At 39.4% G+C, this 17,648-nt stretch overlaps 1 long non-coding RNA gene across 1 annotated transcript; it reads right to left on the reverse strand.

The window, feature by feature from the left end:
* Positions 1-15,765: 15,765 nt before the first annotated feature.
* On the reverse strand, positions 15,766-17,019 carry LOC122562477 (uncharacterized). The gene is made up of 3 exons (XR_006315322.2): positions 16,975-17,019; positions 16,330-16,422; positions 15,766-16,082 (listed from the first exon to the last, which is right to left on the reverse strand). It is a non-coding gene; the product is annotated as an uncharacterized LOC122562477 (long non-coding RNA).
* Between the last annotated feature and the right edge of the window lie 629 nt (positions 17,020-17,648).

Here is a 17,648-nt window from a genome sequence, read left to right on the forward strand (position 1 = left end):
GCACTATCCTCCATTTATAGCCTTCATGGTCAAGATTGGCTTGACTCGTGCTTGAGGCAAGATTTTGAGCACTGCATTTATGAGGTATTATTCAGACAATACTTTTATTTGTATAAAAGGCATCTCCTCTATTAAATGACAAGAAAATCTGAAGTGGTCAAGGATATCCTAAAAGTCCTAAAAACGATATGTTAGGTTCATTGGACTCAGAATATTTGGAAAATTGCATGCAAAGGTATTTTGATTTGAATTGTTTTCCTAAACCATACTGGTGCAACGGTTTTTACTTAATGAGTCAGAGCTTTCAGAATTCTGAAAAGGCATTGCTTTGTTCATGTTTTAACATTTAAGAATTTCATGTGAGAAATATAATGCCATCAGTCATGCTTTGTGTCTATGTATTAATTTTAGAACAAATACAAAGCAAAAACAATTTAGAAATGAAACCGCTTGCATGGAGTCTTTAAAGAACTAGATTTCACTGTTAAAACTGTTGTCCCATATTTTTAAGGTGTCTTGTAAAGGTAAGGACCATAAGAGACAATTAGTTGTGGTTTAACCTCACGGTAACTATGCCTCAGGTGATCTCAACTAGTGCAAGAATTAAGCCCCGACTATCAGCATCACACTCCATCACAAATCAGCCATCCAACCAACTTAGTGAACCAAGTGTAGGGAAAAGACAATGGAAAAGAAAGCTATTGTGCAAGCATTGAAAATTAATTTTGCGTCCATTTTCATGCTGGAAAACTTGGAAAATGTCCAAAAGGTTTTTGAAAATCAAGAGGTGAACAGAAGAGAGGAGCTTAAAATAATTACAATCACAGAGAAATAGTACTGCTAAAACTATTAAACCTTAAACCTGACAAGTCCCCCAGAGCAGATGGCCTACATGTCAGGACCTTTGTAGAAATAGAAAGAGGCATTCATTATAATCTTCCAAAGTTCATTAAATTCTAGATGGGTTACAGTGAATTCAAAAATAGCTTATGTTACACTTTTGTTCAAGAACATAGGAAGACAGAAAGCAGGAAACTATAAGCCAGTTCATCTAATATCTGTCAAGTGGTAATTGCTAGAATGCATTGTTGAGGTTATATTTCGATACTCAGAAAATTATAATGTAATCGGCAGAGTCAACATGGCTTTGTGAAAGAGAAATTGTGTTTATCCAATGCATTTGAGGTTTTTGAGGAAGTAACAAGCAAGATGGAAATAGGTATACTTGTTAATGTGATGTGCTTGGATTTCCAAAGGGTGTTTGTTAAAGTGTCAGATCAAAGGCTACTAACAGTATGAAAGCACATGGTATTCAGAAGAACATGTCAGCATGGATGAAGGATTGGTTGGCTAATGTTGTAGCTCTTCGGGGGTAGCATGCTGGACGTCAAGCCATGCTATTCCCAGAGTCGTCACAAAAGTTAGAAAATGTTATTAAAGAATGAAAAGTCCCCACTTTACTTGTCTGACAGACTCAGGTTAACAGAAAACATGGAGCAGGATTTAGTACTCAACAAGAACAAAAATAAGTGGATTCTAACCACAGAAAAACAACAATAACCCAAGGATATGTAACTTTACTAGTTAAAACGTTAACCCTTTCTTAAACCTCTCACAGACAGATGAATAAACATTGCACGTTATGAATGAAGGAGAACATGAAAACAGTCCAAAGGCACCTGTCCTCAAGATTGATGGGCAAGTTCCTTTATTTCCCCCAAGTCTTTTCATTCTCCAAGCTTTGCCTTCATGTTCTTTCACTTCTTCACAAAATGCTTGGCTCACAAACAACGAAGTCTCTGACTTATTGGTTAAAAGCAACAGCTTACAGCAACTGGTTGGAGAAAACAATTGCATTTCTTTAGTTTCAGGTATTTTACTGGAGGGAGAGAGAGAGAGAGAGAGAGAAATTTGACCTCTTGTTCCAGAGGACCAAGCGCTTCATGCAGTACTGTTCACAACCACAAGCTGTTTAGCTGCTCAGGAACAAATCAGAGTGTTTTTGTCAGGCTGATGACCTTTGACATCCATGACTGGTCAAAATTGCAGATCCCAAATAGTTATTTGTTGTGAGCCGAATGTCATTTTGTATACATACCTTTGGACTGTGCCCTCTGTTTAGACCTTTCCTCACTACTTGCAAAGCAACTGTTTAAACATTGCTTTACAGGGTGTTTCAAAAATTTGCTTCCTAAAAGTACAGCAATACCTTCCTCAATACTTTATGGTAATACAGTCCTGGACAGGGGAGTTCAGCAGACCCAATAACCGGAGCTCCAAAGGATGGGGTCCCCTGTATTAAGGTTGGGGTTAGGGCCGTTGTACTTGGCTCTGTGTTCAAATCAGGGACTAGAGATCCAGGCCAGGAGCAGCACTGGGTGCTGGTCCTCTCACCACCTCAACAAATTGCAATCTATATTGAAGACATGGATGAAGGGGCTAAATATATGGTTCTTAAATTTTCCTAGATTGCTGGGAAATTAAGAGTTGGAGATTTTACAAGGGAATATAGACATGAAAAGTGAGTGAGCAAAAAATATGGTTGGTGGAGTATATTGTGGAATTACAAGATCCTGAGGGGTGTGGTAGGGTGGATCCCAGGAGGATGTTTGTGTGTGTGTGTGTAGGGCGGCACTACGTTAAGAAACATTGAAATAAAAGGTTTCCTTTTCAGTGGTAAGAAAAAATGGTTTCTGTCAGCCTGTGCAATTCTCTTCTCCATTGAGCAGTTGAGGCTGGGCCATTGAATTTATTTAAGGTGGTAGATAGAATTTTGAACACGAGAGTCAAGGGTTATGGCCGACATGAAAGTGGAGTTAAGCCCTCAATTGGATCAATGAGGTTTTAATTGAATGGCGAAGTAGCTGTGAAGAATCAGACAGCCTACTCCTTCTTCTACGGTCTACCTCCTGTGATCAAGGCAGGCAAAGCACTACACTGCAGCAGTTAACTACAGCAGAAATAAGTCTTCTTTCTTCATAATTTTTTAAATTGTTCTTGTAAAGCACGGAGACTCAGTGGTTAGCACTGCTGCCTCACAGTGCCAGGGACCCAGGTTCGAGTCCAGCCTCGGATGACTGTCTCGGTGGAGTTTTCATATTTTCCCTGCATCTGCATGGGTTTCTTCAGGTGCTCCAGTTTTCCCCAACAGTCCAAAGATGTGCTGGTGAGGTGAATTGTCCATGCTAAATTGCTCATAATGTTCAGGGATGTGTAGGGTAGATGCACTAGTCGTGACAAATGTAGAGTAGTCGGGTAGGGGAATGGGTCTGGGTGGGATACTCTTCGGACGGTTGGTGTGGATTTGTTGGGCCTGTTTCCACAATGTAAGGAATCTATAAAATCTATGAAATAAAGCAAGAGGAGATGGTGAGCCTCTCTCATCCACTCCCATCTACTTCCTCCATCCTCTCCCCTCCCTGTCTCAAAAATTACACGAGGAATAGAATCAATGCACTTACGTCTATTCGGTTAGGCAAAGCTGTTTATCAAGATCCAAAAGCCAATTTCCATTATTCTATCTAGTAATGTGCTCCTCAGACAGTACTGAGCCTGGTAGATATTAATCAAACTGTATCCAATCAAGATTGGATGAATTCAAAAATTGGGAAGAGAGGAACGGTGATATTTCATCACTCAAAGATGGTTCTAAGAAAGTAATTTGGACAAGTACTGAAAATTTATTTCTAACTTTGAATCATAAATGAGAAAAGGTGTTGTATTTTACTTTGGGCTCGTACAATGTGTGAGCTGTGAAAATGCAAGTAGGAATATTTTTCCCTCTACAATGAAATCATCACACAGAAACAAACCAGTCTATATCCCAAACACAAGCAAAAATTAGTCTACATCAAATTGCACTTCTTCCCTTGTGTTTGATTGGAAAATATGGCCTAATCATCAATCCATTTATTTCCTATGTGTATAATTACCTCAAAGTCAAAAAACAAAATAATGTAATGATAGCAATAATGACTTTGAAACACAAGTAAAAATAACAGATAACTCTTCAGCTAATTTCAGAGAGAGTTTATTTTTCTATTCAATTGAATTCCAGTGTAAACTTGTGTTAGACAATACAGCGTAGTATTTGTTAAATGGAATGGGTCAGTTGTCCATCCTTCCTTCTGACCAATTCCTGTCATTTTAGATAGTACCAGCAGATGAGGCATGTGACAACAACAGCATTTCCTCGGTTCTATTTGTGTTACAAAGAGTACATTTGACAGGTTTTAGATGAATAATGCTCAGCTGTGTTCCTGAAGGTGATGAGTCACTGCACATGGATTGCAAGGTATGGCTCATTTTCTTCATGGATTCAAGCAGCTTGCAATTGTCTGCACACTGTACTTTTGAGAGAATAGAAGCCATACTCTACATCAAGCCCTGACAGTTTTATTTTGAAAGCAGTCTTATGAAAGATATATCTTTAGACTGTTAATTCTGCTCCTTTAAATGGAAACATTTTCAGCATCACCCAAATTTTCATTATATGGAGAGTGCACAACTATGTACCAATAATTTGAAGCACTGTTGAGGATAACTGGGCAGAAAAAAAATATCTAATTTAGATTAGCAGATACAACAGATAAGTGTTCAAATTAAACTTATCAATTTTTGAGGGTTATAGTTATAAATTCATTCTATAATAATCTTAACCAAAGTACAATTTATTCAAAAAATAGTCAGTTGTTTTATTCAAATGATTCTGTCCAATCCATCTGCAAACATGCCTTCCCCTTCAGTGAGGACAGTTTGTCACTTGAGCACACTCACTGATAATGCTGTTCCATCAAGAAGCCACTGGAAGGTGCTCTTGAGCTGGGTGTGAAAGTATGAATAGCATCTCTCTAATTTAAACAATTATTCTTATCCTGTTGCCAAGTTGCTTGCCAAAACTGCTTCAATGCATTTGTTTGATTTTGTAGTATGTTAGTTCACCTTTTTTGATTAAAACATGCAACTATTAATCTTAATTGCTTAAACTAGCATCTTCATTATATTTCACTATAAACACCCTTAAGCCATAATATTAAGATTTGAATGTATTATTCTTGTTTGTTAAATGCCATGATGTCTATCTAGCATATGTGCATAGCAGTTAATAGTGGACAAAATGAAAATGATGTTTTAATTTTCACAGATAAACCAATTTGATGTTGTTCCAAAAATATTCATATGACGTTTAGTGTCTAAGTAATACTTAAAAAACTTCACAATGTTATCACTACAATCTGTCATAATAAGAAATAACACAATGGTAAACATATTGGAATTTGCATGGACTTTGTAAAATAATGTCAGACAGTTGGGTGGGGAATTAAGAAATGAATTAAGCGTTCCTGTCAGGTATCTACCTTGGTAACTATGATATCACTGTGATAGTGATAAATAAGGAATTCTGAATGTTAATGTCCATCATCTGATTGCTCTATTTGAGTCCTTTCTTGGATTAAAATTGTTTTGAAAGTGGATAAATACTGACCTAAAATGTTTACTGTGATTACATGACCACAGATTGAGACAGGTCTAGGACATCTATGTGGAACAAGTGAATCTTTCTGCACTGAAACTACCACATTATTTAAAGACATCAACACCATGCATCAGAGTCAGTTTCAAGAAATTTGCACCTCCTGTTGGAATTCACATTTGTGTAGTAATTTCACATATTGAAAGATGAAAGCTTAGCCTATCAGTTAGCAAGCTTGATGGAGCCAGAATTGAGAATGTACAATGAATCATACTTCAGTAACTATTGTTGAGCAGCAGAGCAGAGAAAAATAACGTGGATTAGTACCAAAAAGGATTGGAAGATTCTCTTTCCTTTGTTTCTCCTCATTCCGGAAGACAGGATCCCCAGTAAAATAAAACACATTGAGTTCCCAAGAACTCAAAACAATCGACACGCTTTTCTGCCAAACTACTGAATCTCTGCAGTTTCAAGTTATTTTATATGGTACAGTGACCAAAATATTCTATTATTTGTAGCTCAGTGGGCAAGCACTAAACTGAGTCGAGAGTGTGGTGCTAGAAAAGCATAGCAGGTCAGGCAGAATCGACGTTTCAGGCATAAGCCCTTCATCATCCTGAAACATCAATACTCCTGCTCCTCGGATGCTGCCTGAAATGCTGTGCTTTTCCAGCACCACACTCTCGACTCTGATCTCTAGCATCTTTCAGTCCTCACTTTCTCCGAATACAAAATGGAACCATATTAGCAGTTTCATGGGAAAAGCCACAATGATAGTTGATGTAGAACTGAACATGTCCCAAATGGTGACAACATGTTTTGTAGGTTTGAGGCAGCATTATTTGTTGGATAAGGTGATGGTTTTGTCAGATTTGGAGATGCTGGTGTTGGACTGGGGTGTACAAAGTTAAAAATCACATAACACCAGGTAATAGTCCAACAGATTTAATTGGAAGCACACTAGCTTCAACTCCATTCAAACAGATGATGTTAGGCGGTATTGGATTGGGGACAAAAGCTCCTGATTTCATGTGGAACAGTTGTGTGTTCTGTATCTCTGAATGGTTTAAATGTCTAGCTTCTCATGTAATTTATAACCACATATTACCATGTAATAAATTACGTCTTAACACGAGCCTCTTTTTAACACTCAATCACGGTTGTACCTCTGCTACTTTGAACCAAATAGAACCGTAGACACAGGAAAGAAGAATGGTCACAACATCTTTCTACCCACAAGTACCACATGGTGATCACTGGTGGACATTGTTGTTTCATAATCACATGGCAAAGAAGTGAAAAAAACATCATTAGACACAGAAGACCAAACGATTTTACAGTTATTAAGAATTTACCATCTTAAGATCTGGTCATGCAGATAGTCAGCAGCTGCATGTGTTTGAGCAAACAGTGGGAACTCATAGAAAGATCATCAAGGGAGAAATGGAATTCTATGCTGAAGGATTTTCTCAAACCTAGTAAGGAAAGGGCTTAAAAACACAGAAAAAAACAGTGCAGGCAGAAAGAAGATAAAGACTAGTCACATCTGGCAGTCACAGGTTCCAACAGGAAGCATAATCTGTAAGAGGATTACTGATTGTAGAAAAACAAGGTTATATTTACTCAGAGTGTAGTGGGGGCGTGGAACACACTGCCTGCAACAGCTGTAGACTCGCCAACTTTACGGGCATTTAAATGGTCATTGGATAGGCATATGGACAAGAATGGAATAGTGTAAGTTAGATGGGCTTCAGATTGGTTTCTCAGGGCGGCATAACATTGAGAGCCAAAGAGCCTGTACTGCACCGTAATGTTCTATGTTCTAAAGTTAGGAAGACCTAGTGGGAGAAATAATATAGTCTGCAAGATTTAATATCAGAGATGGACCAAGTAGAACACAGGATTGGATATTTTGAAGAAAGTAGTTCTTAAGATACAGAATTGCTTCAAATGCAAATATAATGTGAGTAAGTAAATCCAATATTGTATTCAATAGGACCTGTCGATGGTAATGTTATAAATTACCAAAACATGAAAGAAGGTCTGGATACCTTAGAAGTTCTATAAGCTTCTGACATTTACTCAAAATATAATAAATACCGAAAGAACAAGATTTAACAGAGGAGTTCAGCATCCAGTGGAGCATGTGAAATGGTAGCATATAAAAAGTTGGTTAGGCCACAGCTAGAGTATTGTTCATAATTCTGGAATCCACATTATAGAAAGGATGTGATTGTACTGGCAAGGATGCAGAGGAGATTTACTAGGATGTTGTCTGGTTTGGAGAGTTTTAGTTATAAAAAGAAATTGGATAGACTGAGGTTGTTTCCTAGGAGCAGAGGAGACAAGTGGGGATGTTGATTGCGGTATATGAAATAAACAGGGTAGACAGGAAGGAATGTTTCCCCTTGGTGCAGGGATGAATGACCAAGGGACATTGATTTAAAGTAAAGGTCAGGGGATTTGTGGGGAATGTGACAAATTCTTTTTTTTAACTCAGAGGGCATTGGGAATCTGGAATTCCCCTGATGTAAGGGTGGTACAGATTGTTTTTGATTGGCACAGACCTTCTGGTCCGAAAGGCCCTTTTCTGTGCTGCAGACCTCTATAGCTCTATGATAACACTTTCTGTGATTTAATGGAAAACAGTAAATATGGAGACTTTAAATCAGAATTCATGAAATATAAAATTGTTGTTGGAATTATGGATGACTCATCAGATTCCTTTCAGTCAAATAATATTTGACTTTGGAGAAAGTTATTCAGATTGAAAGGGGGCATGAGGAAGAATCACAGACATATCCTAAGTGGGAACAGACCTATTTATGTTTGACGGATAGTCTTATCTTGTTGCTGTTGACTAAATTTCTCAGTGGACTAAGGTGAAAAGGTTACATGCTACCACCACAGAGGCAGTTGTCAATGCCTTGCATGAAATATTCACTGTACACAAATCCTTTCAGTCAGTTTCTAGCTAGGTCTGGATTTGAATGTGTAATGAACTCACTGAGATACCCACCAGACAAATTTGGAATCAGAGCATCCAGATGGTTAAATTCCTTTTGAAGTAAATTGTTAACATTTATACAACCTTGTTAAACAGCTGCTCCACCCAACTACAGTGTTGCTTATCACCATCAGAATTACTGATGGATGGAAAACTGAAGACTCAACTCCTTATCTATTGAGAAGGTTGACTCCACTGTTAAGTGCACGAAGATTATAATGATAATTGTAAGAAGGAGCAGTGTTACTGAGACAGCTATGAAATATGTCACCTTACACATAGTTGCAAGGTGACATAGGGCCTTAAGATAACAAATATGAATAAGGGACCTTATCAGAAATGGTAAAAACTTCAAGAACAATGGACAGCAATGATTCTATATTGTCCATTCAGCTGAGGGAGTTTATAGAGGAATCAGATAACCTTGTGTCATTGTGGAAAGATTGAACACTGACAACTGATTTGGATGAACCTAAAAAAGAACGGTCCTTTGTCAGTTAGACTCGAAACATCAGCTCTTTTCTCTCCTTACAGATGCTGCCAGACCTGCTGAGATTTTCCAGCATTTTATCTTTTGGTTTCAGATTCCAGCAACCGCAGTAATTTGCTTTTATGCTGACAATACAAGATCAATATCAGAATCACAGTCAATAGCAGAATCATGGTCAACAGCCTCCAAACCAAAGCATTCTTTCCAATCCTCCCACTTTCTCCAAACAAAAGGAGTAGCCATGGGCACCCGCATGGGCCCCAGCTATGCCTGCCTCTTCGTAGGGTATGTGGAACAATCCATCTTCCGCAACTACACTGGCCCCACCCCCCATCTTTTCCTTCGCTACATTGATGACTGTATCGGCGCTACCTCGTGCTCCCACAAGGAGGTTGAACAGTTCATCCACTACACTAACACCTTCCACCCCGACCTCAAATTCACCTGGACAGTCTCGGACTCCTCCCTCCCCTTCCTAGACCTTTCTGTTTCTATCTCAGGCGACCGAATCAACACGGACATCTACTACAAACCAACCGACTCCCACAGCTACCTGGACTACACCTCCTCCCATCCTGCCCCCTGTAAAAACGCCATCCCATTCTCCCAATTCCTTTGTCTCCGCCGCATCTGCTCCCAGGAGGACCAGTTCAAAATACGTACAACACAGATGGCCTCCTTCTTCAAGGACCGCAATTTCCCCCCCGACGTTGTCGACGGTGCCCTCCACCGCATCTCCTCCACTTCCCGCTCCTCCGCCCTTGAGCCCCGTCCCTCCAACCGCCACCAGGACAGAACCCCACTGGTCCTCACCTACCACCCCACCAATCTCCATGTACAGCGCATCATCCGCCGTCACTTCCGCCACCTCCAAACAGACCCCAGCACCAAGGATATATTTCCCTCCCCTCCCCTATCAGCTTTCCGTAGAGACCACTCCCTCCGCGACTCCCTTGTCAGATCCACACCCCCCACCGACCCAACCTCCACTCCCGGCACCTTCCCTTGCAACCGCAGGAGGTGCAACACTTGCGCCCACACCTCCCCCCTCACTTCTCTCCAAGGCCCCAAAGGAAACTTCCATATCCGCCACAGATTCACCTGCACCTCCACCCACATCATCTACTGCATCCGCTGCAGCCGGTGTGGCCTCCTCTATATTGGGGAGACAGGCCGCCTACTTGCGGAGCGATTCAGAGAGCACCTCTGGGCCACCCGGACGAACCAACCCAACCACCCTGTAGCACAGCATTTCAACTCCCCCTCCCACTCCACCGGGGATATGCAGGTCATTGGACTCATCCACCGCCAAACCACAACAACGCGACGGTCGGAGGAGGAGCGTCTTATCTTCCGACTGGGAACCCTCCAACCACAGGGGATGAACTTGGACTTCACCAGTTTCTTCATCCCCCCTCCCCCCACCTTGTCTCAGCCGAATCCCTCCAGCCCGGCACCGCCTTCCTGACCTGCAGTCTTCTTCTTGACCTCTCCGCCTCCATCCTACTCCGACCTATCACCCTCACCTTGACCTCTTTCCACCTATCACATTTCCAACGCCCCTCCTCCAAGTCCCTCCTCCCTACCTTTTATCTTCTCCTGCTGAACACTCTCTGCTCATTCCTGAAGAAGGGCCTGTGCCCGAAACGTCGAATCTCCTGTTCCCTGGATGCTGCCTGACCTGCTGTGCTGTTCCAGCAATAAAGTTTCAACAATACAATAAATTAAGTCTTGTTAAGATAAGAGTCTCTTCTTGTTAAAATTCACTCGAGGTTGCCCCTTTACCATTGTAAACTAAATAGACCCTTAAATCCAGTCATTCAGGAAAATAGAATAGTGGCAGTATCCTTCTACCCATAATTGCCACATTATCCAGCATGGAACCTGTGCTATATGTAATGTAAGAACAGTTGATGCTTGACAAAAAGAAGTATACAATCAAACAACACTCAGATATTGTATGTTGATGAGGAGTCTACAGGCTAGGATAAAAACATAAACCCAAGCTGTCAATGCTGTTGTTTATTTCCATTTTCAAGTGAATAATTTTCTTGATGACGAGCATAACTGAAATTAAATTAAATGACTAAATGTAACATTCATTTTGGTGACACGGGCCAAATTAAATTGTCTGAAATACTTTAAAGATTGCAAGACTTTGAATTTCTGAACATACATGAGCTGTTTTCCTCATGTACAAACAGCTCAATGTTAGTGTAATGTTGGGACCAAAATTTGGCACAATTTTAAATAATATGTACCCACATAGTATTTTCAACTTCCGAACAAAACTATGAACTATCAGTTTTTCTCATTATTAAAATAGGATTGAGTTTGGGTTAGGCACAATAAATGGAGCTTATTTTGTGATCGATCAGATTTGGAGATGCACTTTAACAATGATAAAATCATGTACTTAAAATAAACATTTTCAAAAGATGAAAGTCATAAATCTGCTTCTTAAAGTGTGGAGAGAAGATAATGTTCCATTTTATCCTAAAGAATTGGCTGGACTTTAACACTACCGAAGGAAGTTGGATTAAGTCTCCTCTAATACCCTTCCAAACAGTCAACAACCAGAGGTCATGGCTGTCAGTGAATGTCCTCTAATTGTCAATGTCCAAATCTGTCATCTTCAAATCTTGCTTACAAATGTCCTTGTAGATGAGGTATGGATGTCTATGGCCAATTCATTGTACCATATAACCGTCATCCATCTAATTACCACGGCCAGCTAGGGCAGATGTTATTGCTTAGCAATTAGTGCATATTGATAGAATTAGTTTCAGGACCTCTAGTAGGTGACTTTGTTCTGCTAAGAGATTACAAAGATATGCCTGAGACAGCGAAGGTAAAGACTGTTCATTCTTATCTCCAGCTTAGCACATGTTATGCAGGTACTGACTATTATAAAGGCCTGCATTGAGGATTCAGGCTGAGTAAGACTCCCAGTTGGTGTTCTTGGTCAGGTTTCCACAGTTGCACACTCTCTTATTCAGATTGGAAATACACGTGTGGTTTTTGTGAAGTGTGTTTTGTTTTCAGCATTAACTGAGAGATTGTGAAGGCTACATATGTGAAGTAATCAATAATCTCCAGCATCTGTCAATTACTTTTTAACCACAGAGGGCTGTTGAGGCTAGTAAATTCAAGGCTGAAATAGACAGATTTTAATCAGTAAGGAAATAAAAGGGGAAATAGCAGGAAAATGAAGTTGAGGAATATCAGGTCTTCAGGTATAGTGATTGTAGCAAGGTCAGCCAGCTGGACCTTGTAGAATAGGAGTTCCTTGATTGGGGCTGTTAATCTGATCCAATCAGAGAGCCCTGGCTGATATAAAAAGATTGCGTGTAATAGATACTGATACTCTGGTGCCTGTCTCTGTATGCAGCAGTGCTATAGTCAAGGACTGTTTATGTGTAAATAAAGAGTGACTTGGTGACAGGATATCAGCCTCTGTAGATTTATTTCAAGTCCTGATCTCATTGAAAGTTGGAGCAGAGTCGATGGGCTGAATGGTCCACTACTCTTGATCTATCATATTATCAATGCCGATGGGTAGCAGATTGGAAACATCCTGGACCATTACCTTTGTCTTTTTTCTTGACCAGGATGAGAAAGTTTGACCGTTTTCTGGTGAATACGCCCCTAGGTTTGCAATCCTAGGTGTGGAATAAATCTCTGACTAAGATTTGTCTTGGATCACAGGCAAAGCACGCTAAATAGCTTTCCAAAAGTATGGCATGTCATCCTCTACAGATAACCTAAAGGCAAAGGACAAGAACAAAGAGAAGGCTATGTCAAACAGTGTCAGAGCCAAAACAGAATCTTGTTTGACTCCGCTGTGACTCTCAAAGGATTCTGATGCCAAATTGGAAAGGGAAATATGTATATATATTATATATAATAAATTGTGTGAACTTGCTGCCTGTCATGTTTACTCCATCATGTCCAGATCCATTGCACTTCACCGTCACAAGTATAGTGAATTTATTCAAGATAAGAACTTCATATGGCAGTCCAACATTAGCACACAGATTAATTTTCAGTTTCACGATTCATGTTGCATGATTATCATTCTGAGGAATCATCATTTTTAACACAACCTTTTAACTCCCTGAATATACAATTAGACAACACTTTCACCAAAGATGCAGCAGATAAAACAAAAACTTTCCAACAAAATCAACATGCAATTGTCAGATGGAAATTTGACTGAATTATTTAGCAACAACACTTAACAGTGGCCTATCTGTGAAGGGTAGTATAAAACAAGAAAGATTTGAAAAACGATTAGTTCAATCTCAACTGAAATATTGTGTCCAACTCATGAGGCCACAATTTACAAAGGATTTGAGGAAGTTCGAAAAAACATACAGGTAAGATTTATAAGAATGGTTTCAGTCATGAAGATTGATTGAAGCAGTCTGGGCTATTCTCAGAAAGGGAACAGTTGAGGGGAGATCTGATTGGGGTGTTCAAGATCAGAATCAATATGGAGATACTGTTCCAATTAAGAACAAGAGGACACCAAGTCTAAGTGATTGGAAGTAGAACCATAAATGACAATGAGAATTTTGCATTTAGTAGGAGGCAGTAAGTGATTAGGGTCTGGAATGCATTGTCTGTGCATGTGGTGGAGGTTGACACCATCACAGCTTGCAAAGGGAATTGGATAAGCATGTGAAGGTATTAATAAAAACTGAAGCATTGCAAGAAAAAATGTGAATGAGTATAACTACCTGAATTGTTCTTGCAGCCAGCTAAAACAGATTTCATGGGCCAAAAGGTCTGGTTTTGTGCTGCAGCCTTTCTGTCATTCCATGGTTCTGGAGAAACCAGATTAAAAACGTTTGCAAAGGCTTCAATTGCTTTCAAGCACTGGGATCTAACAATATGCATGATTAAACTAAACAGAGAATAGTGCAGCATTGTCCTCTGCTCTTTTAGTGCCTTTCATTTAAAAGAGAGCATTATTTTTGTTTATGCTGCCTTCTGTCTTAATGGAACATTTGAAGAGGTATTGTCATATTTGGCCACAACTTTAGAATCAAAATTTAGAAGTGGTGGGGTAGGTGATGCTAATATCAAATAGTTGGGTGTGTTGGCACCAGAGAGATAACTGCACCCCTGCTGCCACTACAGCAATTAGCATTTGAGCAGGATGCTCCATGGTCAGTGACATATCAGCAATAAAGACCCTTAGCCCATTAGTTAACAACAACTTAAGGGGCTCAACCTGTCATCTGTTCATTACTTGTGAGAAATGTGATTGCCTTCATGTCAGGGTAAGCATGGTAGGCGGCCTGTTTTATCAGAGTGGTGTTGGGTATCTATTTACCTCATTGGGGAAAATTCGAGGGATGGATGGAGTTAGGAGAGATGGCCTCCACTCTCTGATCCCTCCAGAAAAGTTTTACCTTGTCACTGCTCATTACCAAGTCACTAGATCATCCATCGGCTGCTTGCCTCTTATTTAGCCAGCAGCTTTAGGCAGGACAGTACATTCTTGGCCATGAAACTCAGATAGGTCAGAGAGACTGCCAGGTGGCATGGTTGACACTTGATCTGGCAAGGTTACCCACTGTTGGCAATGCGTTGGTCCTCTTGACCTTAAATACATTCTCTTCGTGCTTCAAAGATGAAAGTAGAAAATCCCATCCTCTGCTTCAGATAATTAAGCCTCCTGCCTGTTTTTGAAGGAATCTCAAGCTTCCTGAATGGAGGTCTGTCCTGAAATGTGGTTTATGAGCAATTCAGATGGCACAGTTGCCCATCTGTTTATATCGGTACTACTCCCAAACCATTCTTGAATTATAAAATTGCTAAAAGGAAAAATAAGAACTACACGAATTATAACCACAATAACAGGAAGCACGACAATATCCCTTTGTGTATCCTGCTCATATCCAAAATGTCTAGCCACAATACTCAGCTGAATTCTGGCCTTAGACTTCCATTTGACCAGTGCTCACAAGTGGAAAGGCTGAGATAGGAGTGCCCTTAATCTACAAGAAAATCTTCTCAGATATTTCTCTTTGTTCCCTGGTCAGCAAAAGAATTAAATGCTGAGAACTTGTCGCAGCAGATATGGCTACAAAGCCATTTGCGTACCACTACATTATGGCTTCCCTCTATTAATTCTACCTCTACAGCTTACAGAAAATCTGAAACTCTTTGGATTAGTTCTGCCAATTAACGTGACTTCAATATGCGAGACTGCTCACTTTTTCAATATTATCTATTTCCTGCTAAAAGCTCATTGGTACTCTTACTAAAATTACTCTCTAATCCCCTTGCCTGTTTCCCAAACTCAATGCCCTATAAATTCCAAATTGTCCAAAGCTCCACTCTTTACACTCAGCACTATTTACCCTCATTCTCTGTAACTTTTTGTCCCCCATTACAACAAGCTCAAAAACGCTGTAATTTATGACAAATCATTTCCCACCCTTACTTCACCTTAGTTCTTCAACCAACATTTGGAATCTTACATCCCCTCTCATGTTCATCAACCTGGTTCCCCTTGCATCACCTCTACTTCTTAACTCTATTAGTGGAGGATGTTGCAGTTGCCTCAGCCCTAATCTATAAAAGTTCCTCCTGAACTCCTTGTGCTCATCTACCTTATTTTACTATGCCGAATACCTCTTCAACAAAACTCAATTAACTTCTGATAACTTTCTCCAAATGATTGCTTTCCCTCATTTTTAAATCACCTTACATGATGTATTCTATAGTGAAAGCAGTAAATAAACATGTCATTCTGAGAATAAAGCATACACAAATTAAATGTTAAATGTCTTTAATTGTTTATTCAAGGAATTGTTTCAGATTTGGAATTTAGCCTCCAGGGTCCATTCTTAAAACATGGATAAATGATTATTTTGTGCGGAAACATTAGCCTTTGGGTCAGAATGATTCGTGGTTTGGTTCATTTAGTCTTTTGGGTCTATTAGTCCAGTCCATATTTTGGGAATTATTAATGCTGATGAAGAATATCCTTTACCCAGGTCTTTATGATTTGGTACAAAATTTCACAGTCCATTCCTGTTCCTTTGTTTTGAATCTGTTGCTTAAAGAGAATGCCCAGTTACGGATAAGTACTTCATCTGGAATGTAATCAATAAGCAATGATTAAAAGATATTGCCATGATCCCTACAAGAGACCAATAAACATTTTAAAAGATACTTGAATTTCCAATTTTTTTTGTTCCTAGCAGCTTTAATATGCTCAGCAGAATTCAGCTGATGTGCGACAACAACTAGATGGCGCAATGCAACAGTTTTTTAAAATGGAGCAAAGCAGACAGGATGTCATGTGACAATAGCATATGCACCACAATTACAGGGGCATACCATTTGAGAGCTCTTGTTATCCCATCAAGGGCAGACATGATTTGTAATGTTTTCCGGCAATGTGGAAATATGCAGAGCACTTTGAATGTGAGTCTAAAAGAAAAATAAATGGCAAGATGAAAGTGATTCATTTTTGACCACAGCTGCTATGAGAATTTCATTTGACATTAACCTCCCGCAGAACCCCGACAAAATGGCAGGTGCTGGATTTTGTAAGATCATTGCTGACAATGTCTTCTTTCAGCACCAGCATTTTTCAGCCGAAATAACCGTTATGTGAACAGATATTGATAGGGACTGAACATCACTTTCAAATATGCTAATTAATAGGGTTGTCAAGTCAGAGCCAACTCACAGAACTTTCCAGTAAACTCTTTTGCGTTAAGCACAGCAGAATCTTTTAAAACCAAAGAAAGTCAGAATCTCAAACAAACAGAATATCAATGAAGGCAAAAGGTTATCACACACAAGTAAATTGAAAGAAAATGCATTTTCACCTCTTACAGAATAACCTTGTACATTCTTTCAAGGTTGCCAATAAAAATTACAGACAGATCCTTTGTCCAGAGACTGCCCATATTTACTTGATACAGTTCAAAAATGAGATTGTTCCTTCATAGTTCATTGTCTCCACAAACTACTCACCATCACAAGAATGTGGCTCTTATGAAGACAAACCCCAGATTCGAGAGGACAAGAATTGCCAATTCATCAGTGATACGACAGGGGGCTCAGCGTTTGCTGCTGTATAAATCAGCACAAAAAGAGAACAAGATCAAAGGAGTGAAATTTATCAGAGATAACTACATTATTTATTTTTTCTTCTTGTGAATAGTGAGCCTGAGGCCAATAGTCCAATACAAAATATCATGCCCCTGAAATCATCAATAGAGAAATATCTTGACATTATCACACTCACAGCTTGCTTTTGTAAAGCACTCACTTGCTCCGGGTTATTCAAAACATAGGTGTCCAAAGGAAACATTTCTGAGTTAAATAAATGGACAGAGACGCAGAGACATAAAGAAAGAGAAAATAAATGGAAATGTATAACTAGATAAAACATTCTTTTATCAAGAAGGTGATTTATTTTTGCTTGTAAAGAGTGTATTCTTCAAATAAACCACTGTTTGAAATGATACATTGTTTGGTAAGAAAATGATGGTCTAATGATGTTATCTTTATTACGTATACTATTACCTTAGTATATTTAAGGCTCTACATCTATTTACTTTTGACAGTCTGGAAGCAGAGTCTCAGTGGACTCTCAAAGAGAAGTAATTACCATCAAAATGGACTGGCTGTCGGTAAACACTATA

The sequence above is a fragment of the Chiloscyllium plagiosum genome, unplaced genomic scaffold (genome assembly GCF_037043375.1).
Source record: "Chiloscyllium plagiosum isolate Xiang-an unplaced genomic scaffold, Cpla_swu_hap1 HiC_scaffold_24, whole genome shotgun sequence".
NCBI lineage: Eukaryota > Metazoa > Chordata > Chondrichthyes > Orectolobiformes > Hemiscylliidae > Chiloscyllium > Chiloscyllium plagiosum.